The 26798-nt window shown below is 64.0% G+C and overlaps 8 pseudogenes; all 8 read right to left on the reverse strand.

Moving 5' to 3' along the window:
• Positions 1-478: 478 nt before the first annotated feature.
• LOC142865456 (uncharacterized) lies at positions 479-597 on the reverse strand (annotated as a pseudogene).
• Positions 598-4071: 3474 nt separating this feature from the next.
• LOC142865457 (uncharacterized) lies at positions 4072-4190 on the reverse strand (annotated as a pseudogene).
• A 3478-nt stretch (positions 4191-7668) lies between these two features.
• On the reverse strand, positions 7669-7787 carry LOC142865458 (uncharacterized; annotated as a pseudogene).
• A 3489-nt stretch (positions 7788-11276) lies between these two features.
• LOC142865459 (uncharacterized) lies at positions 11277-11395 on the reverse strand (annotated as a pseudogene).
• A 3477-nt stretch (positions 11396-14872) lies between these two features.
• Positions 14873-14991, reverse strand: LOC142865460 (uncharacterized; annotated as a pseudogene).
• Positions 14992-18456: 3465 nt separating this feature from the next.
• On the reverse strand, positions 18457-18575 carry LOC142865461 (uncharacterized; annotated as a pseudogene).
• A 3475-nt stretch (positions 18576-22050) lies between these two features.
• On the reverse strand, positions 22051-22169 carry LOC142865462 (uncharacterized; annotated as a pseudogene).
• A 3475-nt stretch (positions 22170-25644) lies between these two features.
• Positions 25645-25763, reverse strand: LOC142865463 (uncharacterized; annotated as a pseudogene).
• Between the last annotated feature and the right edge of the window lie 1035 nt (positions 25764-26798).

Here is a 26798-nt window from a genome sequence, read left to right on the forward strand (position 1 = left end):
GTAAGAGACACTTTTTAAAAATAATGAATCCGAAGAGAAAAGTAAAAGGAGGCCTGTGGAGCAGGTCTGGGTGTGACTCCGGATCCCCCAACATCAGGTGCCACCACCAAAGATTCCTGCGTGGAGCCCATAGAACCCCCAAAAGCAACGGGACGAGTTCTGGTCACATACTCCCTCAAAATGACATCCTGGCCTTCTTCTGGAACTCCCTCCCCTCTCAGACTCTCAAGGTTTCCTCCAGCGTGTCGGTTCCCACAGAGCAGACCTTTGGTCTGAGACCTGACAGTCCAGATGCCACGCATGCTGCCGCGTGGCGGCGGTGTCTCGGCTTGGGACAAGAGGAGGCCCCACGGTGCGGGCTGGGGCGCCAGGCACCGCGGCGGGCGCTGAGGGTTGGGGTCACCCCCACACCGGGCCGCCGCCGCGCTCCCAGAAAGGGGACAGAACAAGAGGCAAAAAAAAAAAAAAAAAAAGAAGCAGCCTGAGGCACCCGGTATTCCCAGGCGGTCTCCCATCCAAGTCCTAACCGGGCCCCACCCTGCTTAGCTTCCGAGACCAGACGAGATCGGGGGCGTTCAGGGTGGTGTGGCCCTAGACGGCGGCGGAGGCCGCCCCTGCCCCACTCAAGAAGCCGAGCCTCTCTGCGCTTTCCCCCCGCCGCCGCCGCCGCCGCCGCCGCCGCCGCCGCCGCCGCCGCCTCCCGCCCCAGGCCCCGCGCCGGGCCGGGCCTGTTGAGTTCGCCGGCCGGGTCCCGCGGGCTCCCAGGGACGGGGGTGATGGGCGGGGCGGGGCGGGGGGCTGTCTCTCTATACACACACACACACACACTCACACTCACTCACACAAGATGCGCCTCCACGGCTGGACTCGCCAAGGTGGAGCCCTCCCAGCCCCCCTCGTCTCCTCGCCCGGCCTCCTTCACCTACCCGCTGCCCACCCCCGGCGCGTCGCCGCCGCTGACGCTGACTGCGCACGCGCGCTCGCGCGGGGCGCTCGCCCTTTGACCCCAGCCAGGGGCCGCCCTCCCCCACAACCCCTTTCAGCTGCGCCCCCCCTCGCCCTGTGGGTGGGCTGCCGCCTATTCCCCCGGGCCAGGGCTGGGGCACAGCCAGTGTATGGGGCGTCTCTCTCTGGGGATGTGTCCCATGGGTGGGGTGGGGTGGCGTGGTTTGTGGGGCGCTGAAGAAATCAGTCCCCTCCATCTCCTACCTCTGGAAAACGCCCAAGCCCGTGGAGAACTGCCGGCACCGCTTCGTGGGGGCCGGGACCCTCCTCTGTGTCCTCCTGTGGCCCAGTCCAAGGGGCCTGGGCCTGGCCGGGGCTGCATTGGACCCCAACCACCCTGGCGTGTGGACTCGCTAAAAATCGGCCATTAGATATTGGATTCCAGCTTCCTTGAGGTCATTTCACTAATGAGTGCACCGGAAAGAGTTTCCTAATCCATCTGTGAGGGTGGCAACTGAAAGAGAATTTTAAAGCTGACAGAATAGGCGAGGGAAGGCATAGGAGATTTCCACACCCAGCAAGGAAGCCTTTCCCGAAATGGAAGAAAGAAACGAGCAAACAGAGACACCGGTAGCCCGCCCGGAAAAGAGTCTGCCCCCGAGAGAAAGTACCCTGACCAGGTTCACCCATGGGTGGGTGGGTGGCGAGCTAGCGAGGTTCAGAAGAGCGAGGACCGCAGTCTGTGCGGAAGACACCTGCGCTCGGGTGTGTGTGGCGGCCCGATTCGCAAGCAGCTCTAGATGTTAAACCAAGGAGAAGCCAGGGAGTTCCCAACGCCCCAGGTGTCCTCAGCCCACGACTGGCTGCTGTGGGAATGCGAAGCCCGGCTCCTTGTCTCAGAGCGGGGTTCCCAGGAGGATCAGGCTGAAGCTGGGACTTGGCCTCAAAGTGTCCCCTCGCATGGCCACCCCCTTCCCCTTCCTGCTCCTCTACTCCTGGTGCCCCTCCATCCAGGGGCCAGACCTTAGAGAGTCACCGCAAGAGAATCCTGGTCCCCAAGGAGCCTTCTGGGGGACCGGTGCTGAGAGAGGTTGTGGGCATGGCCCGCTGGGGCTCTGCCCGACCCAGGGCTGAGAGATGCCACCTCCCAGCTCTGGGTCCCTGCAGGAAGTGTTGGCAAGCACAGGGCCAGTCCCCCAAAGGCCCAGGTGCAGGGAGCCCAGGCCAAGCAGCCTGTGGAAGAAGCCACTTGCCGTGCCACCCCGGGAACAGGACTGCAGGCCCCGGCCCTTCCCACCTCCTCCTCCTCCTCCTCCCCCCCCCGCACCTCCCCCCCCCGGACATGGCACAGGGCTCAGAGACACCTCAGACTCTTGCTACCCAAGGTGCAAAGGGCATCAGTTGCTCCTCCAAGCCCCCCGCCCAGCAGACCACGTTGTCCAGCCAGCCCCCGGGCCTCCCTGGGGTGCCCAGCACAAAAGTGCAGACACCCACCGGACCCTCAGTCTCAGCTTTCGGATGTTTTTGCCACTCTAAGGACCCGCAGGCCCGCTGGGCCTTCGGGCAGGACAGAGAGCCCCGGGATCCGCCTTGGAGAGCTGCGTGTACGTACGTCCCCATCAGGAGGCGGTCCCCACCTCCGCGGCTCTCCCCTTGGCTCTCCCCTTGCGGGGAGCGGCAGCAGCCTGCAGCCGCAGGGCCTCAGGGAAGACACCAGGCTGGGCCCCCGCGGCACAGCGGGGGCACGTCCCCCGCACTCGACTTAGGGACGGCTGCTGGAGACTGCTGCGGCCACCCTGCTGCCGGGTTTCTGGAGGGCTTCCTGGAAGCAGCGTCCACACCAAGCCCTTGGAAGGCCCAGGCGACGGAGGAGCCGGTCAGGCAGGGGCCGAGGACGGTGAGAGGCCGGGCGGGAAGGAGCATGTCAGGCAGGGGCAGAGGACGGTGACAGGCCGGGCGGGGAGGAGCCGGTCAGGCGGGGGCCCAGGACAGTGACGGGCCTGGCCGGGGAGGAGTGCGTCAGGCAGGGGCAGAGGAGACGGGCTGGGTAAGGGTTAGGGTTACAGTTAGGGCACAATTCACAATCGCAAAGACGTGGAAGCGACCCGAGTGCCCATCCATCCAGGAGTGCATGAATAAAATGTGGCGCGTGGACACCACGGAGTGCCATTCGGCTGTGAGGAGCAGCGGTGAGAGGGCGCCTCTCGTGTTCTCCTGGCCAGAGCTGGAACCCGTTCCAGTAAGCCAAGTATCCCAAGAATGGACACACGAGCACCACGTGAGCGCGCTCACCAGCAAATTGGAACGAACGGATGGACACCTAAGTGGACGGAGAGGAATCACCTTCATCGGGTGGGTGTCGGGCGGGTGGGGGGAGGGGAGGGGCATCCACATCCATTAGGCATGGGGTGGGTGCGCACCGACTGGGGGATGGGCGCACTTGAAGCTCTGACCCCAGGGGGGAGGCTTGGAGAGGGCAACGTACCCGACCTTAACACTGGTACCCCCACAATACGCTGGAACAACATGAGAGGTATATGAATGAGAACACAGGGGGGAGGGGGGCACGGGCAATACATGTCACCTGAATACTTGTACTCCCATCATCTGCTTGAAAAGAGAGAGGAAAGAAAATGCAATAATAGAGGTAAGAGACACTTTTTAAAAATAATGAATCCGAAGAGAAAAGTAAAAGGAGGCCTGTGGAGCAGGTCTGGGTGTGACTCCGGATCCCCCAACATCAGGTGCCACCACCAAAGATTCCTGCGTGGAGCCCATAGAACCCCCAAAAGCAACGGGACGAGTTCTGGTCACATACTCCCTCAAAATGACATCCTGGCCTTCTTCTGGAACTCCCTCCCCTCTCAGACTCTCAAGGTTTCCTCCAGCGTGTCGGTTCCCACAGAGCAGACCTTTGGTCTGAGACCTGACAGTCCAGATGCCACGCATGCTGCCGCGTGGCGGCGGTGTCTCGGCTTGGGACAAGAGGAGGCCCCACGGTGCGGGCTGGGGCGCCAGGCACCGCGGCGGGCGCTGAGGGTTGGGGTCACCCCCACACCGGGCCGCCGCCGCGCTCCCAGAAAGGGGACAGAACAAGAGGCAAAAAAAAAAAAAAAAAAAAGAAGCAGCCTGAGGCACCCGGTATTCCCAGGCGGTCTCCCATCCAAGTCCTAACCGGGCCCCACCCTGCTTAGCTTCCGAGACCAGACGAGATCGGGGGCGTTCAGGGTGGTGTGGCCCTAGACGGCGGCGGAGGCCGCCCCTGCCCCACTCAAGAAGCCGAGCCTCTCTGCGCTTTCCCCCCGCCGCCGCCGCCGCCGCCGCCGCCGCCGCCGCCGCCGCCGCCGCCTCCCGCCCCAGGCCCCGCGCCGGGCCGGGCCTGTTGAGTTCGCCGGCCGGGTCCCGCGGGCTCCCAGGGACGGGGGTGATGGGCGGGGCGGGGCGGGGGGCTGTCTCTCTATACACACACACACACACACTCACACTCACTCACACAAGATGCGCCTCCACGGCTGGACTCGCCAAGGTGGAGCCCTCCCAGCCCCCCTCGTCTCCTCGCCCGGCCTCCTTCACCTACCCGCTGCCCACCCCCGGCGCGTCGCCGCCGCTGACGCTGACTGCGCACGCGCGCTCGCGCGGGGCGCTCGCCCTTTGACCCCAGCCAGGGGCCGCCCTCCCCCACAACCCCTTTCAGCTGCGCCCCCCCTCGCCCTGTGGGTGGGCTGCCGCCTATTCCCCCGGGCCAGGGCTGGGGCACAGCCAGTGTATGGGGCGTCTCTCTCTGGGGATGTGTCCCATGGGTGGGGTGGGGTGGCGTGGTTTGTGGGGCGCTGAAGAAATCAGTCCCCTCCATCTCCTACCTCTGGAAAACGCCCAAGCCCGTGGAGAACTGCCGGCACCGCTTCGTGGGGGCCGGGACCCTCCTCTGTGTCCTCCTGTGGCCCAGTCCAAGGGGCCTGGGCCTGGCCGGGGCTGCATTGGACCCCAACCACCCTGGCGTGTGGACTCGCTAAAAATCGGCCATTAGATATTGGATTCCAGCTTCCTTGAGGTCATTTCACTAATGAGTGCACCGGAAAGAGTTTCCTAATCCATCTGTGAGGGTGGCAACTGAAAGAGAATTTTAAAGCTGACAGAATAGGCGAGGGAAGGCATAGGAGATTTCCACACCCAGCAAGGAAGCCTTTCCCGAAATGGAAGAAAGAAACGAGCAAACAGAGACACCGGTAGCCCGCCCGGAAAAGAGTCTGCCCCCGAGAGAAAGTACCCTGACCAGGTTCACCCATGGGTGGGTGGGTGGCGAGCTAGCGAGGTTCAGAAGAGCGAGGACCGCAGTCTGTGCGGAAGACACCTGCGCTCGGGTGTGTGTGGCGGCCCGATTCGCAAGCAGCTCTAGATGTTAAACCAAGGAGAAGCCAGGGAGTTCCCAACGCCCCAGGTGTCCTCAGCCCACGACTGGCTGCTGTGGGAATGCGAAGCCCGGCTCCTTGTCTCAGAGCGGGGTTCCCAGGAGGATCAGGCTGAAGCTGGGACTTGGCCTCAAAGTGTCCCCTCGCATGGCCACCCCCTTCCCCTTCCTGCTCCTCTACTCCTGGTGCCCCTCCATCCAGGGGCCAGACCTTAGAGAGTCACCGCAAGAGAATCCTGGTCCCCAAGGAGCCTTCTGGGGGACCGGTGCTGAGAGAGGTTGTGGGCATGGCCCGCTGGGGCTCTGCCCGACCCAGGGCTGAGAGATGCCACCTCCCAGCTCTGGGTCCCTGCAGGAAGTGTTGGCAAGCACAGGGCCAGTCCCCCAAAGGCCCAGGTGCAGGGAGCCCAGGCCAAGCAGCCTGTGGAAGAAGCCACTTGCCGTGCCACCCCGGGAACAGGACTGCAGGCCCCGGCCCTTCCCACCTCCTCCTCCTCCTCCTCCCCCCCCCGCACCTCCCCCCCCCCGGACATGGCACAGGGCTCAGAGACACCTCAGACTCTTGCTACCCAAGGTGCAAAGGGCATCAGTTGCTCCTCCAAGCCCCCCGCCCAGCAGACCACGTTGTCCAGCCAGCCCCCGGGCCTCCCTGGGGTGCCCAGCACAAAAGTGCAGACACCCACCGGACCCTCAGTCTCAGCTTTCGGATGTTTTTGCCACTCTAAGGACCCGCAGGCCCGCTGGGCCTTCGGGCAGGACAGAGAGCCCCGGGATCCGCCTTGGAGAGCTGCGTGTACGTACGTCCCCATCAGGAGGCGGTCCCCACCTCCGCGGCTCTCCCCTTGGCTCTCCCCTTGCGGGGAGCGGCAGCAGCCTGCAGCCGCAGGGCCTCAGGGAAGACACCAGGCTGGGCCCCCGCGGCACAGCGGGGGCACGTCCCCCGCACTCGACTTAGGGACGGCTGCTGGAGACTGCTGCGGCCACCCTGCTGCCGGGTTTCTGGAGGGCTTCCTGGAAGCAGCGTCCACACCAAGCCCTTGGAAGGCCCAGGCGACGGAGGAGCCGGTCAGGCAGGGGCCGAGGACGGTGAGAGGCCGGGCGGGAAGGAGCATGTCAGGCAGGGGCAGAGGACGGTGACAGGCCGGGCGGGGAGGAGCCGGTCAGGCGGGGGCCCAGGACAGTGACGGGCCTGGCCGGGGAGGAGTGCGTCAGGCAGGGGCAGAGGAGACGGGCTGGGTAAGGGTTAGGGTTACAGTTAGGGCACAATTCACAATCGCAAAGACGTGGAAGCGACCCGAGTGCCCATCCATCCAGGAGTGCATGAATAAAATGTGGCGCGTGGACACCACGGAGTGCCATTCGGCTGTGAGGAGCAGCGGTGAGAGGGCACCTCTCGTGTTCTCCTGGCCAGAGCTGGAACCTGTTCCAGTAAGCCAAGTATCCCAAGAATGGACACACGAGCACCACGTGAGCGCGCTCACCAGCAAATTGGAACGAACGGATGGACACCTAAGTGGACGGAGAGGAATCACCTTCATCGGGTGGGTGTCGGGCGGGTGGGGGGAGGGGATGGGCATCCACATCCATTAGGAATGGGGTGGGTGCGCACCGACTGGGGGATGGGCGCACTTGAAGCTCTGACCCCAGGGGGGAGGCTTGGAGAGGGCAACGTACCCGACCTTAACACTGGTACCCCCACAATACGCTGGAACAACATGAGAGGTATATGAATGAGAACACAGGGGGGAGGGGGGCACGGGCAATACATGTCACCTGAATACTTGTACTCCCATCATCTGCTTGAAAAGAGAGAGGAAAGAAAATGCAATAATAGAGGTAAGAGACACTTTTTAAAAATAATGAATCCGAAGAGAAAAGTAAAAGGAGGCCTGTGGAGCAGGTCTGGGTGTGACTCCGGATCCCCCAACATCAGGTGCCACCACCAAAGATTCCTGCGTGGAGCCCATAGAACCCCCAAAAGCAACGGGACGAGTTCTGGTCACATACTCCCTCAAAATGACATCCTGGCCTTCTTCTGGAACTCCCTCCCCTCTCAGACTCTCAAGGTTTCCTCCAGCGTGTCGGTTCCCACAGAGCAGACCTTTGGTCTGAGACCTGACAGTCCAGATGCCACGCATGCTGCCGCGTGGCGGCGGTGTCTCGGCTTGGGACAAGAGGAGGCCCCACGGTGCGGGCTGGGGCGCCAGGCACCGCGGCGGGCGCTGAGGGTTGGGGTCACCCCCACACCGGGCCGCCGCCGCGCTCCCAGAAAGGGGACAGAACAAGAGGCAAAAAAAAAAAAAAAAAAAAGAAGCAGCCTGAGGCACCCGGTATTCCCAGGCGGTCTCCCATCCAAGTCCTAACCGGGCCCCACCCTGCTTAGCTTCCGAGACCAGACGAGATCGGGGGCGTTCAGGGTGGTGTGGCCCTAGACGGCGGCGGAGGCCGCCCCTGCCCCACTCAAGAAGCCGAGCCTCTCTGCGCTTTCCCCCCGCCGCCGCCGCCGCCGCCGCCGCCGCCGCCGCCGCCGCCGCCGCCTCCCGCCCCAGGCCCCGCGCCGGGCCGGGCCTGTTGAGTTCGCCGGCCGGGTCCCGCGGGCTCCCAGGGACGGGGGTGATGGGCGGGGCGGGGCGGGGGGCTGTCTCTCTATACACACACACACACACACTCACACTCACTCACACAAGATGCGCCTCCACGGCTGGACTCGCCAAGGTGGAGCCCTCCCAGCCCCCCTCGTCTCCTCGCCCGGCCTCCTTCACCTACCCGCTGCCCACCCCCGGCGCGTCGCCGCCGCTGACGCTGACTGCGCACGCGCGCTCGCGCGGGGCGCTCGCCCTTTGACCCCAGCCAGGGGCCGCCCTCCCCCACAACCCCTTTCAGCTGCGCCCCCCCTCGCCCTGTGGGTGGGCTGCCGCCTATTCCCCCGGGCCAGGGCTGGGGCACAGCCAGTGTATGGGGCGTCTCTCTCTGGGGATGTGTCCCATGGGTGGGGTGGGGTGGCGTGGTTTGTGGGGCGCTGAAGAAATCAGTCCCCTCCATCTCCTACCTCTGGAAAACGCCCAAGCCCGTGGAGAACTGCCGGCACCGCTTCGTGGGGGCCGGGACCCTCCTCTGTGTCCTCCTGTGGCCCAGTCCAAGGGGCCTGGGCCTGGCCGGGGCTGCATTGGACCCCAACCACCCTGGCGTGTGGACTCGCTAAAAATCGGCCATTAGATATTGGATTCCAGCTTCCTTGAGGTCATTTCACTAATGAGTGCACCGGAAAGAGTTTCCTAATCCATCTGTGAGGGTGGCAACTGAAAGAGAATTTTAAAGCTGACAGAATAGGCGAGGGAAGGCATAGGAGATTTCCACACCCAGCAAGGAAGCCTTTCCCGAAATGGAAGAAAGAAACGAGCAAACAGAGACACCGGTAGCCCGCCCGGAAAAGAGTCTGCCCCCGAGAGAAAGTACCCTGACCAGGTTCACCCATGGGTGGGTGGGTGGCGAGCTAGCGAGGTTCAGAAGAGCGAGGACCGCAGTCTGTGCGGAAGACACCTGCGCTCGGGTGTGTGTGGCGGCCCGATTCGCAAGCAGCTCTAGATGTTAAACCAAGGAGAAGCCAGGGAGTTCCCAACGCCCCAGGTGTCCTCAGCCCACGACTGGCTGCTGTGGGAATGCGAAGCCCGGCTCCAGTCTCAGAGCGGGGTTCCCAGGAGGATCAGGCTGAAGCTGGGACTTGGCCTCAAAGTGTCCCCTCGCATGGCCACCCCCTTCCCCTTCCTGCTCCTCTACTCCTGGTGCCCCTCCATCCAGGGGCCAGACCTTAGAGAGTCACCGCAAGAGAATCCTGGTCCCAAAGGAGCCTTCTGGGGGACCGGTGCTGAGAGAGGTTGTGGGCATGGCCCGCTGGGGCTCTGCCCGACCCAGGGCTGAGAGATGCCACCTCCCAGCTCTGGGTCCCTGCAGGAAGTGTTGGCAAGCACAGGGCCAGTCCCCCAAAGGCCCAGGTGCAGGGAGCCCAGGCCAAGCAGCCTGTGGAAGAAGCCACTTGCCGTGCCACCCCGGGAACAGGACTGCAGGCCCCGGCCCTTCCCACCTCCTCCTCCTCCTCCTCCCCCCCCCGCACCTCCCCCCCCCCGGACATGGCACAGGGCTCAGAGACACCTCAGACTCTTGCTACCCAAGGTGCAAAGGGCATCAGTTGCTCCTCCAAGCCCCCCGCCCAGCAGACCACGTTGTCCAGCCAGCCCCCGGGCCTCCCTGGGGTGCCCAGCACAAAAGTGCAGACACCCACCGGACCCTCAGTCTCAGCTTTCGGATGTTTTTGCCACTCTAAGGACCCGCAGGCCCGCTGGGCCTTCGGGCAGGACAGAGAGCCCCGGGATCCGCCTTGGAGAGCTGCGTGTACGTACGTCCCCATCAGGAGGCGGTCCCCACCTCCGCGGCTCTCCCCTTGGCTCTCCCCTTGGCTCTCCCCTTGCGGGGAGCGGCAGCAGCCTGCAGCCGCAGGGCCTCAGGGAAGACACCAGGCTGGGCCCCCGCGGCACAGCGGGGGCACGTCCCCCGCACTCGACTTAGGGACGGCTGCTGGAGACTGCTGCGGCCACCCTGCTGCCGGGTTTCTGGAGGGCTTCCTGGAAGCAGCGTCCACACCAAGCCCTTGGAAGGCCCAGGCGACGGAGGAGCCGGTCAGGCAGGGGCCGAGGACGGTGAGAGGCCGGGCGGGAAGGAGCATGTCAGGCAGGGGCAGAGGACGGTGACAGGCCGGGCGGGGAGGAGCCGGTCAGGCGGGGGCCCAGGACAGTGACGGGCCTGGCCGGGGAGGAGTGCGTCAGGCAGGGGCAGAGGAGACGGGCTGGGTAAGGGTTAGGGTTACAGTTAGGGCACAATTCACAATCGCAAAGACGTGGAAGCGACCCGAGTGCCCATCCATCCAGGAGTGCATGAATAAAATGTGGCGCGTGGACACCACGGAGTGCCATTCGGCTGTGAGGAGCAGCGGTGAGAGGGCGCCTCTCGTGTTCTCCTGGCCAGAGCTGGAACCCGTTCCAGTAAGCCAAGTATCCCAAGAATGGACACACGAGCACCACGTGAGCGCGCTCACCAGCAAATTGGAACGAACGGATGGACACCTAAGTGGACGGAGAGGAATCACCTTCATCGGGTGGGTGTCGGGCGGGTGGGGGGAGGGGAGGGGCATCCACATCCATTAGGCATGGGGTGGGTGCGCACCGACTGGGGGATGGGCGCACTTGAAGCTCTGACCCCAGGGGGGAGGCTTGGAGAGGGCAACGTACCCGACCTTAACACTGGTACCCCCACAATACGCTGGAACAACATGAGAGGTATATGAATGAGAACACAGGGGGGAGGGGGGCACGGGCAATACATGTCACCTGAATACTTGTACTCCCATCATCTGCTTGAAAAGAGAGAGGAAAGAAAATGCAATAATAGAGGTAAGAGACACTTTTTAAAAATAATGAATCCGAAGAGAAAAGTAAAAGGAGGCCTGTGGAGCAGGTCTGGGTGTGACTCCGGATCCCCCAACATCAGGTGCCACCACCAAAGATTCCTGCGTGGAGCCCATAGAACCCCCAAAAGCAACGGGACGAGTTCTGGTCACATACTCCCTCAAAATGACATCCTGGCCTTCTTCTGGAACTCCCTCCCCTCTCAGACTCTCAAGGTTTCCTCCAGCGTGTCGGTTCCCACAGAGCAGACCTTTGGTCTGAGACCTGACAGTCCAGATGCCACGCATGCTGCCGCGTGGCGGCGGTGTCTCGGCTTGGGACAAGAGGAGGCCCCACGGTGCGGGCTGGGGCGCCAGGCACCGCGGCGGGCGCTGAGGGTTGGGGTCACCCCCACACCGGGCCGCCGCCGCGCTCCCAGAAAGGGGACAGAACAAGAGGCAAAAAAAAAAAAAAAAAAAAGAAGCAGCCTGAGGCACCCGGTATTCCCAGGCGGTCTCCCATCCAAGTCCTAACCGGGCCCCACCCTGCTTAGCTTCCGAGACCAGACGAGATCGGGGGCGTTCAGGGTGGTGTGGCCCTAGACGGCGGCGGAGGCCGCCCCTGCCCCACTCAAGAAGCCGAGCCTCTCTGCGCTTTCCCCCCGCCGCCGCCGCCGCCGCCGCCGCCGCCGCCGCCGCCGCCGCCGCCTCCCGCCCCAGGCCCCGCGCCGGGCCGGGCCTGTTGAGTTCGCCGGCCGGGTCCCGCGGGCTCCCAGGGACGGGGGTGATGGGCGGGGCGGGGCGGGGGGCTGTCTCTCTATACACACACACACACACACTCACACTCACTCACACAAGATGCGCCTCCACGGCTGGACTCGCCAAGGTGGAGCCCTCCCAGCCCCCCTCGTCTCCTCGCCCGGCCTCCTTCACCTACCCGCTGCCCACCCCCGGCGCGTCGCCGCCGCTGACGCTGACTGCGCACGCGCGCTCGCGCGGGGCGCTCGCCCTTTGACCCCAGCCAGGGGCCGCCCTCCCCCACAACCCCTTTCAGCTGCGCCCCCCCTCGCCCTGTGGGTGGGCTGCCGCCTATTCCCCCGGGCCAGGGCTGGGGCACAGCCAGTGTATGGGGCGTCTCTCTCTGGGGATGTGTCCCATGGGTGGGGTGGGGTGGCGTGGTTTGTGGGGCGCTGAAGAAATCAGTCCCCTCCATCTCCTACCTCTGGAAAACGCCCAAGCCCGTGGAGAACTGCCGGCACCGCTTCGTGGGGGCCGGGACCCTCCTCTGTGTCCTCCTGTGGCCCAGTCCAAGGGGCCTGGGCCTGGCCGGGGCTGCATTGGACCCCAACCACCCTGGCGTGTGGACTCGCTAAAAATCGGCCATTAGATATTGGATTCCAGCTTCCTTGAGGTCATTTCACTAATGAGTGCACCGGAAAGAGTTTCCTAATCCATCTGTGAGGGTGGCAACTGAAAGAGAATTTTAAAGCTGACAGAATAGGCGAGGGAAGGCATAGGAGATTTCCACACCCAGCAAGGAAGCCTTTCCCGAAATGGAAGAAAGAAACGAGCAAACAGAGACACCGGTAGCCCGCCCGGAAAAGAGTCTGCCCCCGAGAGAAAGTACCCTGACCAGGTTCACCCATGGGTGGGTGGGTGGCGAGCTAGCGAGGTTCAGAAGAGCGAGGACCGCAGTCTGTGCGGAAGACACCTGCGCTCGGGTGTGTGTGGCGGCCCGATTCGCAAGCAGCTCTAGATGTTAAACCAAGGAGAAGCCAGGGAGTTCCCAACGCCCCAGGTGTCCTCAGCCCACGACTGGCTGCTGTGGGAATGCGAAGCCCGGCTCCTTGTCTCAGAGCGGGGTTCCCAGGAGGATCAGGCTGAAGCTGGGACTTGGCCTCAAAGTGTCCCCTCGCATGGCCACCCCCTTCCCCTTCCTGCTCCTCTACTCCTGGTGCCCCTCCATCCAGGGGCCAGACCTTAGAGAGTCACCGCAAGAGAATCCTGGTCCCCAAGGAGCCTTCTGGGGGACCGGTGCTGAGAGAGGTTGTGGGCATGGCCCGCTGGGGCTCTGCCCGACCCAGGGCTGAGAGATGCCACCTCCCAGCTCTGGGTCCCTGCAGGAAGTGTTGGCAAGCACAGGGCCAGTCCCCCAAAGGCCCAGGTGCAGGGAGCCCAGGCCAAGCAGCCTGTGGAAGAAGCCACTTGCCGTGCCACCCCGGGAACAGGACTGCAGGCCCCGGCCCTTCCCACCTCCTCCTCCTCCTCCTCCCCCCCCCGCACCTCCCCCCCCCGGACATGGCACAGGGCTCAGAGACACCTCAGACTCTTGCTACCCAAGGTGCAAAGGGCATCAGTTGCTCCTCCAAGCCCCCCGCCCAGCAGACCACGTTGTCCAGCCAGCCCCCGGGCCTCCCTGGGGTGCCCAGCACAAAAGTGCAGACACCCACCGGACCCTCAGTCTCAGCTTTCGGATGTTTTTGCCACTCTAAGGACCCGCAGGCCCGCTGGGCCTTCGGGCAGGACAGAGAGCCCCGGGATCCGCCTTGGAGAGCTGCGTGTACGTACGTCCCCATCAGGAGGCGGTCCCCACCTCCGCGGCTCTCCCCTTGGCTCTCCCCTTGCGGGGAGCGGCAGCAGCCTGCAGCCGCAGGGCCTCAGGGAAGACACCAGGCTGGGCCCCCGCGGCACAGCGGGGGCACGTCCCCCGCACTCGACTTAGGGACGGCTGCTGGAGACTGCTGCGGCCACCCTGCTGCCGGGTTTCTGGAGGGCTTCCTGGAAGCAGCGTCCACACCAAGCCCTTGGAAGGCCCAGGCGACGGAGGAGCCGGTCAGGCAGGGGCCGAGGACGGTGAGAGGCCGGGCGGGAAGGAGCATGTCAGGCAGGGGCAGAGGACGGTGACAGGCCGGGCGGGGAGGAGCCGGTCAGGCGGGGGCCCAGGACAGTGACGGGCCTGGCCGGGGAGGAGTGCGTCAGGCAGGGGCAGAGGAGACGGGCTGGGTAAGGGTTAGGGTTACAGTTAGGGCACAATTCACAATCGCAAAGACGTGGAAGCGACCCGAGTGCCCATCCATCCAGGAGTGCATGAATAAAATGTGGCGCGTGGACACCACGGAGTGCCATTCGGCTGTGAGGAGCAGCGGTGAGAGGGCACCTCTCGTGTTCTCCTGGCCAGAGCTGGAACCTGTTCCAGTAAGCCAAGTATCCCAAGAATGGACACACGAGCACCACGTGAGCGCGCTCACCAGCAAATTGGAACGAACGGATGGACACCTAAGTGGACGGAGAGGAATCACCTTCATCGGGTGGGTGTCGGGCGGGTGGGGGGAGGGGATGGGCATCCACATCCATTAGGAATGGGGTGGGTGCGCACCGACTGGGGGATGGGCGCACTTGAAGCTCTGACCCCAGGGGGGAGGCTTGGAGAGGGCAACGTACCCGACCTTAACACTGGTACCCCCACAATACGCTGGAACAACATGAGAGGTATATGAATGAGAACACAGGGGGGAGGGGGGCACGGGCAATACATGTCACCTGAATACTTGTACTCCCATCATCTGCTTGAAAAGAGAGAGGAAAGAAAATGCAATAATAGAGGTAAGAGACACTTTTTAAAAATAATGAATCCGAAGAGAAAAGTAAAAGGAGGCCTGTGGAGCAGGTCTGGGTGTGACTCCGGATCCCCCAACATCAGGTGCCACCACCAAAGATTCCTGCGTGGAGCCCATAGAACCCCCAAAAGCAACGGGACGAGTTCTGGTCACATACTCCCTCAAAATGACATCCTGGCCTTCTTCTGGAACTCCCTCCCCTCTCAGACTCTCAAGGTTTCCTCCAGCGTGTCGGTTCCCACAGAGCAGACCTTTGGTCTGAGACCTGACAGTCCAGATGCCACGCATGCTGCCGCGTGGCGGCGGTGTCTCGGCTTGGGACAAGAGGAGGCCCCACGGTGCGGGCTGGGGCGCCAGGCACCGCGGCGGGCGCTGAGGGTTGGGGTCACCCCCACACCGGGCCGCCGCCGCGCTCCCAGAAAGGGGACAGAACAAGAGGCAAAAAAAAAAAAAAAAAAAAGAAGCAGCCTGAGGCACCCGGTATTCCCAGGCGGTCTCCCATCCAAGTCCTAACCGGGCCCCACCCTGCTTAGCTTCCGAGACCAGACGAGATCGGGGGCGTTCAGGGTGGTGTGGCCCTAGACGGCGGCGGAGGCCGCCCCTGCCCCACTCAAGAAGCCGAGCCTCTCTGCGCTTTCCCCCCGCCGCCGCCGCCGCCGCCGCCGCCGCCGCCTCCCGCCCCAGGCCCCGCGCCGGGCCGGGCCTGTTGAGTTCGCCGGCCGGGTCCCGCGGGCTCCCAGGGACGGGGGTGATGGGCGGGGCGGGGCGGGGGGCTGTCTCTCTATACACACACACACACACACTCACACTCACTCACACAAGATGCGCCTCCACGGCTGGACTCGCCAAGGTGGAGCCCTCCCAGCCCCCCTCGTCTCCTCGCCCGGCCTCCTTCACCTACCCGCTGCCCACCCCCGGCGCGTCGCCGCCGCTGACGCTGACTGCGCACGCGCGCTCGCGCGGGGCGCTCGCCCTTTGACCCCAGCCAGGGGCCGCCCTCCCCCACAACCCCTTTCAGCTGCGCCCCCCCTCGCCCTGTGGGTGGGCTGCCGCCTATTCCCCCGGGCCAGGGCTGGGGCACAGCCAGTGTATGGGGCGTCTCTCTCTGGGGATGTGTCCCATGGGTGGGGTGGGGTGGCGTGGTTTGTGGGGCGCTGAAGAAATCAGTCCCCTCCATCTCCTACCTCTGGAAAACGCCCAAGCCCGTGGAGAACTGCCGGCACCGCTTCGTGGGGGCCGGGACCCTCCTCTGTGTCCTCCTGTGGCCCAGTCCAAGGGGCCTGGGCCTGGCCGGGGCTGCATTGGACCCCAACCACCCTGGCGTGTGGACTCGCTAAAAATCGGCCATTAGATATTGGATTCCAGCTTCCTTGAGGTCATTTCACTAATGAGTGCACCGGAAAGAGTTTCCTAATCCATCTGTGAGGGTGGCAACTGAAAGAGAATTTTAAAGCTGACAGAATAGGCGAGGGAAGGCATAGGAGATTTCCACACCCAGCAAGGAAGCCTTTCCCGAAATGGAAGAAAGAAACGAGCAAACAGAGACACCGGTAGCCCGCCCGGAAAAGAGTCTGCCCCCGAGAGAAAGTACCCTGACCAGGTTCACCCATGGGTGGGTGGGTGGCGAGCTAGCGAGGTTCAGAAGAGCGAGGACCGCAGTCTGTGCGGAAGACACCTGCGCTCGGGTGTGTGTGGCGGCCCGATTCGCAAGCAGCTCTAGATGTTAAACCAAGGAGAAGCCAGGGAGTTCCCAACGCCCCAGGTGTCCTCAGCCCACGACTGGCTGCTGTGGGAATGCGAAGCCCGGCTCCTTGTCTCAGAGCGGGGTTCCCAGGAGGATCAGGCTGAAGCTGGGACTTGGCCTCAAAGTGTCCCCTCGCATGGCCACCCCCTTCCCCTTCCTGCTCCTCTACTCCTGGTGCCCCTCCATCCAGGGGCCAGACCTTAGAGAGTCACCGCAAGAGAATCCTGGTCCCCAAGGAGCCTTCTGGGGGACCGGTGCTGAGAGAGGTTGTGGGCATGGCCCGCTGGGGCTCTGCCCGACCCAGGGCTGAGAGATGCCACCTCCCAGCTCTGGGTCCCTGCAGGAAGTGTTGGCAAGCACAGGGCCAGTCCCCCAAAGGCCCAGGTGCAGGGAGCCCAGGCCAAGCAGCCTGTGGAAGAAGCCACTTGCCGTGCCACCCCGGGAACAGGACTGCAGGCCCCGGCCCTTCCCACCTCCTCCTCCTCCTCCTCCCCCCCCCCGCACCTCCCCCCCCCCCGGACATGGCACAGGGCTCAGAGACACCTCAGACTCTTGCTACCCAAGGTGCAAAGGGCATCAGTTGCTCCTCCAAGCCCCCCGCCCAGCAGACCACGTTGTCCAGCCAGCCCCCGGGCCTCCCTGGGGTGCCCAGCACAAAAGTGCAGACACCCACCGGACCCTCAGTCTCAGCTTTCGGATGTTTTTGCCACTCTAAGGACCCGCAGGCCCGCTGGGCCTTCGGGCAGGACAGAGAGCCCCGGGATCCGCCTTGGAGAGCTGCGTGTACGTACGTCCCCATCAGGAGGCGGTCCCCACCTCCGCGGCTCTCCCCTTGGCTCTCCCCTTGCGGGGAGCGGCAGCAGCCTGCAGCCGCAGGGCCTCAGGGAAGACACCAGGCTGGGCCCCCGCGGCACAGCGGGGGCACGTCCCCCGCACTCGACTTAGGGACGGCTGCTGGAGACTGCTGCGGCCACCCTGCTGCCGGGTTTCTGGAGGGCTTCCTGGAAGCAGCGTCCACACCAAGCCCTTGGAAGGCCCAGGCGACGGAGGAGCCGGTCAGGCAGGGGCCGAGGACGGTGAGAGGCCGGGCGGGAAGGAGCATGTCAGGCAGGGGCAGAGGACGGTGACAGGCCGGGCGGGGAGGAGCCGGTCAGGCGGGGGCCCAGGACAGTGACGGGCCTGGCCGGGGAGGAGTGCGTCAGGCAGGGGCAGAGGAGACGGGCTGGGTAAGGGTTAGGGTTACAGTTAGGGCACAATTCACAATCGCAAAGACGTGGAAGCGACCCGAGTGCCCATCCATCCAGGAGTGCATGAATAAAATGTGGCGCGTGGACACCACGGAGTGCCATTCGGCTGTGAGGAGCAGCGGTGAGAGGGCACCTCTCGTGTTCTCCTGGCCAGAGCTGGAACCCGTTCCAGTAAGCCAAGTATCCCAAGAATGGACACACGAGCACCACGTGAGCGCGCTCACCAGCAAATTGGAACGAACGGATGGACACCTAAGTGGACGGAGAGGAATCACCTTCATCGGGTGGGTGTCGGGCGGGTGGGGGGAGGGGAGGGGCATCCACATCCATTAGGCATGGGGTGGGTGCGCACCGACTGGGGGATGGGCGCACTTGAAGCTCTGACCCCAGGGGGGAGGCTTGGAGAGGGCAACGTACCCGACCTTAACACTGGTACCCCCACAATACGCTGGAACAACATGAGAGGTATATGAATGAGAACACAGGGGGGAGGGGGGCACGGGCAATACATGTCACCTGAATACTTGTACTCCCATCATCTGCTTGAAAAGAGAGAGGAAAGAAAATGCAATAATAGAGGTAAGAGACACTTTTTAAAAATAATGAATCCGAAGAGAAAAGTAAAAGGAGGCCTGTGGAGCAGGTCTGGGTGTGACTCCGGATCCCCCAACATCAGGTGCCACCACCAAAGATTCCTGCGTGGAGCCCATAGAACCCCCAAAAGCAACGGGACGAGTTCTGGTCACATACTCCCTCAAAATGACATCCTGGCCTTCTTCTGGAACTCCCTCCCCTCTCAGACTCTCAAGGTTTCCTCCAGCGTGTCGGTTCCCACAGAGCAGACCTTTGGTCTGAGACCTGACAGTCCAGATGCCACGCATGCTGCCGCGTGGCGGCGGTGTCTCGGCTTGGGACAAGAGGAGGCCCCACGGTGCGGGCTGGGGCGCCAGGCACCGCGGCGGGCGCTGAGGGTTGGGGTCACCCCCACACCGGGCCGCCGCCGCGCTCCCAGAAAGGGGACAGAACAAGAGGCAAAAAAAAAAAAAAAAAAAAGAAGCAGCCTGAGGCACCCGGTATTCCCAGGCGGTCTCCCATCCAAGTCCTAACCGGGCCCCACCCTGCTTAGCTTCCGAGACCAGACGAGATCGGGGGCGTTCAGGGTGGTGTGGCCCTAGACGGCGGCGGAGGCCGCCCCTGCCCCACTCAAGAAGCCGAGCCTCTCTGCGCTTTCCCCCCGCCGCCGCCGCCGCCGCCGCCGCCGCCGCCGCCGCCGCCGCCTCCCGCCCCAGGCCCCGCGCCGGGCCGGGCCTGTTGAGTTCGCCGGCCGGGTCCCGCGGGCTCCCAGGGACGGGGGTGATGGGCGGGGCGGGGCGGGGGGCTGTCTCTCTATACACACACACACACACACTCACACTCACTCACACAAGATGCGCCTCCACGGCTGGACTCGCCAAGGTGGAGCCCTCCCAGCCCCCCTCGTCTCCTCGCCCGGCCTCCTTCACCTACCCGCTGCCCACCCCCGGCGCGTCGCCGCCGCTGACGCTGACTGCGCACGCGCGCTCGCGCGGGGCGCTCGCCCTTTGACCCCAGCCAGGGGCCGCCCTCCCCCACAACCCCTTTCAGCTGCGCCCCCCCTCGCCCTGTGGGTGGGCTGCCGCCTATTCCCCCGGGCCAGGGCTGGGGCACAGCCAGTGTATGGGGCGTCTCTCTCTGGGGATGTGTCCCATGGGTGGGGTGGGGTGGCGTGGTTTGTGGGGCGCTGAAGAAATCAGTCCCCTCCATCTCCTACCTCTGGAAAACGCCCAAGCCCGTGGAGAACTGCCGGCACCGCTTCGTGGGGGCCGGGACCCTCCTCTGTGTCCTCCTGTGGCCCAGTCCAAGGGGCCTGGGCCTGGCCGGGGCTGCATTGGACCCCAACCACCCTGGCGTGTGGACTCGCTAAAAATCGGCCATTAGATATTGGATTCCAGCTTCCTTGAGGTCATTTCACTAATGAGTGCACCGGAAAGAGTTTCCTAATCCATCTGTGAGGGTGGCAACTGAAAGAGAATTTTAAAGCTGACAGAATAGGCGAGGGAAGGCATAGGAGATTTCCACACCCAGCAAGGAAGCCTTTCCCGAAATGGAAGAAAGAAACGAGCAAACAGAGACACCGGTAGCCCGCCCGGAAAAGAGTCTGCCCCCGAGAGAAAGTACCCTGACCAGGTTCACCCATGGGTGGGTGGGTGGCGAGCTAGCGAGGTTCAGAAGAGCGAGGACCGCAGTCTGTGCGGAAGACACCTGCGCTCGGGTGTGTGTGGCGGCCCGATTCGCAAGCAGCTCTAGATGTTAAACCAAGGAGAAGCCAGGGAGTTCCCAACGCCCCAGGTGTCCTCAGCCCACGACTGGCTGCTGTGGGAATGCGAAGCCCGGCTCCTTGTCTCAGAGCGGGGTTCCCAGGAGGATCAGGCTGAAGCTGGGACTTGGCCTCAAAGTGTCCCCTCGCATGGCCACCCCCTTCCCCTTCCTGCTCCTCTACTCCTGGTGCCCCTCCATCCAGGGGCCAGACCTTAGAGAGTCACCGCAAGAGAATCCTGGTCCCAAAGGAGCCTTCTGGGGGACCGGTGCTGAGAGAGGTTGTGGGCATGGCCCGCTGGGGCTCTGCCCGACCCAGGGCTGAGAGATGCCACCTCCCAGCTCTGGGTCCCTGCAGGAAGTGTTGGCAAGCACAGGGCCAGTCCCCCAAAGGCCCAGGTGCAGGGAGCCCAGGCCAAGCAGCCTGTGGAAGAAGCCACTTGCCGTGCCACCCCGGGAACAGGACTGCAGGCCCCGGCCCTTCCCACCTCCTCCTCCTCCTCCTCCCCCCCCCCGCACCTCCCCCCCCCGGACATGGCACAGGGCTCAGAGACACCTCAGACTCTTGCTACCCAAGGTGCAAAGGGCATCAGTTGCTCCTCCAAGCCCCCCGCCCAGCAGACCACGTTGTCCAGCCAGCCCCCGGGCCTCCCTGGGGTGCCCAGCACAAAAGTGCAGACACCCACCGGACCCTCAGTCTCAGCTTTCGGATGTTTTTGCCACTCTAAGGACCCGCAGGCCCGCTGGGCCTTCGGGCAGGACAGAGAGCCCCGGGATCCGCCTTGGAGAGCTGCGTGTACGTACGTCCCCATCAGGAGGCGGTCCCCACCTCCGCGGCTCTCCCCTTGGCTCTCCCCTTGCGGGGAGCGGCAGCAGCCTGCAGCCGCAGGGCCTCAGGGAAGACACCAGGCTGGGCCCCCGCGGCACAGCGGGGGCACGTCCCCCGCACTCGACTTAGGGACGGCTGCTGGAGACTGCTGCGGCCACCCTGCTGCCGGGTTTCTGGAGGGCTTCCTGGAAGCAGCGTCCACACCAAGCCCTTGGAAGGCCCAGGCGACGGAGGAGCCGGTCAGGCAGGGGCCGAGGACGGTGAGAGGCCGGGCGGGAAGGAGCATGTCAGGCAGGGGCAGAGGACGGTGACAGGCCGGGCGGGGAGGAGCCGGTCAGGCGGGGGCCCAGGACAGTGACGGGCCTGGCCGGGGAGGAGTGCGTCAGGCAGGGGCAGAGGAGACGGGCTGGGTAAGGGTTAGGGTTACAGTTAGGGCACAATTCACAATCGCAAAGACGTGGAAGCGACCCGAGTGCCCATCCATCCAGGAGTGCATGAATAAAATGTGGCGCGTGGACACCACGGAGTGCCATTCGGCTGTGAGGAGCAGCGGTGAGAGGGCACCTCTCGTGTTCTCCTGGCCAGAGCTGGAACCCGTTCCAGTAAGCCAAGTATCCCAAGAATGGACACACGAGCACCACGTGAGCGCGCTCACCAGCAAATTGGAACGAACGGATGGACACCTAAGTGGACGGAGAGGAATCACCTTCATCGGGTGGGTGTCGGGCGGGTGGGGGGAGGGGAGGGGCATCCACATCCATTAGGCATGGGGTGGGTGCGCACCGACTGGGGGATGGGCGCACTTGAAGCTCTGACCCCAGGGGGGAGGCTTGGAGAGGGCAACGTACCCGACCTTAACACTGGTACCCCCACAATACGCTGGAACAACATGAGAGGTATATGAATGAGAACACAGGGGGGAGGGGGGCACGGGCAATACATGTCACCTGAATACTTGTACTCCCATCATCTGCTTGAAAAGAGAGAGGAAAGAAAATGCAATAATAGAGGTAAGAGACACTTTTTAAAAATAATGAATCCGAAGAGAAAAGTAAAAGGAGGCCTGTGGAGCAGGTCTGGGTGTGACTCCGGATCCCCCAACATCAGGTGCCACCACCAAAGATTCCTGCGTGGAGCCCATAGAACCCCCAAAAGCAACGGGACGAGTTCTGGTCACATACTCCCTCAAAATGACATCCTGGCCTTCTTCTGGAACTCCCTCCCCTCTCAGACTCTCAAGGTTTCCTCCAGCGTGTCGGTTCCCACAGAGCAGACCTTTGGTCTGAGACCTGACAGTCCAGATGCCACGCATGCTGCCGCGTGGCGGCGGTGTCTCGGCTTGGGACAAGAGGAGGCCCCACGGTGCGGGCTGGGGCGCCAGGCACCGCGGCGGGCGCTGAGGGTTGGGGTCACCCCCACACCGGGCCGCCGCCGCGCTCCCAGAAAGGGGACAGAACAAGAGGCAAAAAAAAAAAAAAAAAAAAGAAGCAGCCTGAGGCACCCGGTATTCCCAGGCGGTCTCCCATCCAAGTCCTAACCGGGCCCCACCCTGCTTAGCTTCCGAGACCAGACGAGATCGGGGGCGTTCAGGGTGGTGTGGCCCTAGACGGCGGCGGAGGCCGCCCCTGCCCCACTCAAGAAGCCGAGCCTCTCTGCGCTTTCCCCCCGCCGCCGCCGCCGCCGCCGCCGCCGCCGCCGCCGCCGCCGCCTCCCGCCCCAGGCCCCGCGCCGGGCCGGGCCTGTTGAGTTCGCCGGCCGGGTCCCGCGGGCTCCCAGGGACGGGGGTGATGGGCGGGGCGGGGCGGGGGGCTGTCTCTCTATACACACACACACACACACTCACACTCACTCACACAAGATGCGCCTCCACGGCTGGACTCGCCAAGGTGGAGCCCTCCCAGCCCCCCTCGTCTCCTCGCCCGGCCTCCTTCACCTACCCGCTGCCCACCCCCGGCGCGTCGCCGCCGCTGACGCTGACTGCGCACGCGCGCTCGCGCGGGGCGCTCGCCCTTTGACCCCAGCCAGGGGCCGCCCTCCCCCACAACCCCTTTCAGCTGCGCCCCCCCTCGCCCTGTGGGTGGGCTGCCGCCTATTCCCCCGGGCCAGGGCTGGGGCACAGCCAGTGTATGGGGCGTCTCTCTCTGGGGATGTGTCCCATGGGTGGGGTGGGGTGGCGTGGTTTGTGGGGCGCTGAAGAAATCAGTCCCCTCCATCTCCTACCTCTGGAAAACGCCCAAGCCCGTGGAGAACTGCCGGCACCGCTTCGTGGGGGCCGGGACCCTCCTCTGTGTCCTCCTGTGGCCCAGTCCAAGGGGCCTGGGCCTGGCCGGGGCTGCATTGGACCCCAACCACCCTGGCGTGTGGACTCGCTAAAAATCGGCCATTAGATATTGGATTCCAGCTTCCTTGAGGTCATTTCACTAATGAGTGCACCGGAAAGAGTTTCCTAATCCATCTGTGAGGGTGGCAACTGAAAGAGAATTTTAAAGCTGACAGAATAGGCGAGGGAAGGCATAGGAGATTTCCACACCCAGCAAGGAAGCCTTTCCCGAAATGGAAGAAAGAAACGAGCAAACAGAGACACCGGTAGCCCGCCCGGAAAAGAGTCTGCCCCCGAGAGAAAGTACCCTGACCAGGTTCACCCATGGGTGGGTGGGTGGCGAGCTAGCGAGGTTCAGAAGAGCGAGGACCGCAGTCTGTGCGGAAGACACCTGCGCTCGGGTGTGTGTGGCGGCCCGATTCGCAAGCAGCTCTAGATGTTAAACCAAGGAGAAGCCAGGGAGTTCCCAACGCCCCAGGTGTCCTCAGCCCACGACTGGCTGCTGTGGGAATGCGAAGCCCGGCTCCTTGTCTCAGAGCGGGGTTCCCAGGAGGATCAGGCTGAAGCTGGGACTTGGCCTCAAAGTGTCCCCTCGCATGGCCACCCCCTTCCCCTTCCTGCTCCTCTACTCCTGGTGCCCCTCCATCCAGGGGCCAGACCTTAGAGAGTCACCGCAAGAGAATCCTGGTCCCAAAGGAGCCTTCTGGGGGACCGGTGCTGAGAGAGGTTGTGGGCATGGCCCGCTGGGGCTCTGCCCGACCCAGGGCTGAGAGATGCCACCTCCCAGCTCTGGGTCCCTGCAGGAAGTGTTGGCAAGCACAGGGCCAGTCCCCCAAAGGCCCAGGTGCAGGGAGCCCAGGCCAAGCAGCCTGTGGAAGAAGCCACTTGCCGTGCCACCCCGGGAACAGGACTGCAGGCCCCGGCCCTTCCCACCTCCTCCTCCTCCTCCTCCCCCCCCCCGCACCTCCCCCCCCCGGACATGGCACAGGGCTCAGAGACACCTCAGACTCTTGCTACCCAAGGTGCAAAGGGCATCAGTTGCTCCTCCAAGCCCCCCGCCCAGCAGACCACGTTGTCCAGCCAGCCCCCGGGCCTCCCTGGGGTGCCCAGCACAAAAGTGCAGACACCCACCGGACCCTCAGTCTCAGCTTTCGGATGTTTTTGCCACTCTAAGGACCCGCAGGCCCGCTGGGCCTTCGGGCAGGACAGAGAGCCCCGGGATCCGCCTTGGAGAGCTGCGTGTACGTACGTCCCCATCAGGAGGCGGTCCCCACCTCCGCGGCTCTCCCCTTGGCTCTCCCCTTGCGGGGAGCGGCAGCAGCCTGCAGCCGCAGGGCCTCAGGGAAGACACCAGGCTGGGCCCCCGCGGCACAGCGGGGGCACGTCCCCCGCACTCGACTTAGGGACGGCTGCTGGAGACTGCTGCGGCCACCCTGCTGCCGGGTTTCTGGAGGGCTTCCTGGAAGCAGCGTCCACACCAAGCCCTTGGAAGGCCCAGGCGACGGAGGAGCCGGTCAGGCAGGGGCCGAGGACGGTGAGAGGCCGGGCGGGAAGGAGCATGTCAGGCAGGGGCAGAGGACGGTGACAGGCCGGGCGGGGAGGAGCCGGTCAGGCGGGGGCCCAGGACAGTGACGGGCCTGGCCGGGGAGGAGTGCGTCAGGCAGGGGCAGAGGAGACGGGCTGGGTAAGGGTTAGGGTTACAGTTAGGGCACAATTCACAATCGCAAAGACGTGGAAGCGACCCGAGTGCCCATCCATCCAGGAGTGCATGAATAAAATGTGGCGCGTGGACACCACGGAGTGCCATTCGGCTGTGAGGAGCAGCGGTGAGAGGGCACCTCTCGTGTTCTCCTGGCCAGAGCTGGAACCCGTTCCAGTAAGCCAAGTATCCCAAGAATGGACACACGAGCACCACGTGAGCGCGCTCACCAGCAAATTGGAACGAACGGATGGACACCTAAGTGGACGGAGAGGAATCACCTTCATCGGGTGGGTGTCGGGCGGGTGGGGGGAGGGGAGGGGCATCCACATCCATTAGGCATGGGGTGGGTGCGCACCGACTGGGGGATGGGCGCACTTGAAGCTCTGACCCCAGGGGGGAGGCTTGGAGAGGGCAACGTACCCGACCTTAACACTGGTACCCCCACAATACGCTGGAACAACATGAGAGGTATATGAATGAGAACACAGGGGGGAGGGGGGCACGGGCAATACATGTCACCTGAATACTTGTACTCCCATCATCTGCTTGAAAAGAGAGAGGAAAGAAAATGCAATAATAGAGGTAAGAGACACTTTTTAAAAATAATGAATCCGAAGAGAAAAGTAAAAGGAGGCCTGTGGAGCAGGTCTGGGTGTGACTCCGGATCCCCCAACATCAGGTGCCACCACCAAAGATTCCTGCGTGGAGCCCATAGAACCCCCAAAAGCAACGGGACGAGTTCTGGTCACATACTCCCTCAAAATGACATCCTGGCCTTCTTCTGGAACTCCCTCCCCTCTCAGACTCTCAAGGTTTCCTCCAGCGTGTCGGTTCCCACAGAGCAGACCTTTGGTCTGAGACCTGACAGTCCAGATGCCACGCATGCTGCCGCGTGGCGGCGGTGTCTCGGCTTGGGACAAGAGGAGGCCCCACGGTGCGGGCTGGGGCGCCAGGCACCGCGGCGGGCGCTGAGGGTTGGGGTCACCCCCACACCGGGCCGCCGCCGCGCTCCCAGAAAGGGGACAGAACAAGAGGCAAAAAAAAAAAAAAAAAAAAGAAGCAGCCTGAGGCACCCGGTATTCCCAGGCGGTCTCCCATCCAAGTCCTAACCGGGCCCCACCCTGCTTAGCTTCCGAGACCAGACGAGATCGGGGGCGTTCAGGGTGGTGTGGCCCTAGACGGCGGCGGAGGCCGCCCCTGCCCCACTCAAGAAGCCGAGCCTCTCTGCGCTTTCCCCCCGCCGCCGCCGCCGCCGCCGCCGCCGCCGCCTCCCGCCCCAGGCCCCGCGCCGGGCCGGGCCTGTTGAGTTCGCCGGCCGGGTCCCGCGGGCTCCCAGGGACGGGGGTGATGGGCGGGGCGGGGCGGGGGGCTGTCTCTCTATACACACACACACACACACTCACACTCACTCACACAAGATGCGCCTCCACGGCTGGACTCGCCAAGGTGGAGCCCTCCCAGCCCCCCTCGTCTCCTCGCCCGGCCTCCTTCACCTACCCGCTGCCCACCCCCGGCGCGTCGCCGCCGCTGACGCTGACTGCGCACGCGCGCTCGCGCGGGGCGCTCGCCCTTTGACCCCAGCCAGGGGCCGCCCTCCCCCACAACCCCTTTCAGCTGCGCCCCCCCTCGCCCTGTGGGTGGGCTGCCGCCTATTCCCCCGGGCCAGGGCTGGGGCACAGCCAGTGTATGGGGCGTCTCTCTCTGGGGATGTGTCCCATGGGTGGGGTGGGGTGGCGTGGTTTGTGGGGCGCTGAAGAAATCAGTCCCCTCCATCTCCTACCTCTGGAAAACGCCCAAGCCCGTGGAGAACTGCCGGCACCGCTTCGTGGGGGCCGGGACCCTCCTCTGTGTCCTCCTGTGGCCCAGTCCAAGGGGCCTGGGCCTGGCCGGGGCTGCATTGGACCCCAACCACCCTGGCGTGTGGACTCGCTAAAAATCGGCCATTAGATATTGGATTCCAGCTTCCTTGAGGTCATTTCACTAATGAGTGCACCGGAAAGAGTTTCCTAATCCATCTGTGAGGGTGGCAACTGAAAGAGAATTTTAAAGCTGACAGAATAGGCGAGGGAAGGCATAGGAGATTTCCACACCCAGCAAGGAAGCCTTTCCCGAAATGGAAGAAAGAAACGAGCAAACAGAGACACCGGTAGCCCGCCCGGAAAAGAGTCTGCCCCCGAGAGAAAGTACCCTGACCAGGTTCACCCATGGGTGGGTG

This window comes from Microcebus murinus, chromosome 28, assembly GCF_040939455.1.
Source record: "Microcebus murinus isolate Inina chromosome 28, M.murinus_Inina_mat1.0, whole genome shotgun sequence".
Lineage (NCBI taxonomy): Eukaryota > Metazoa > Chordata > Mammalia > Primates > Cheirogaleidae > Microcebus > Microcebus murinus.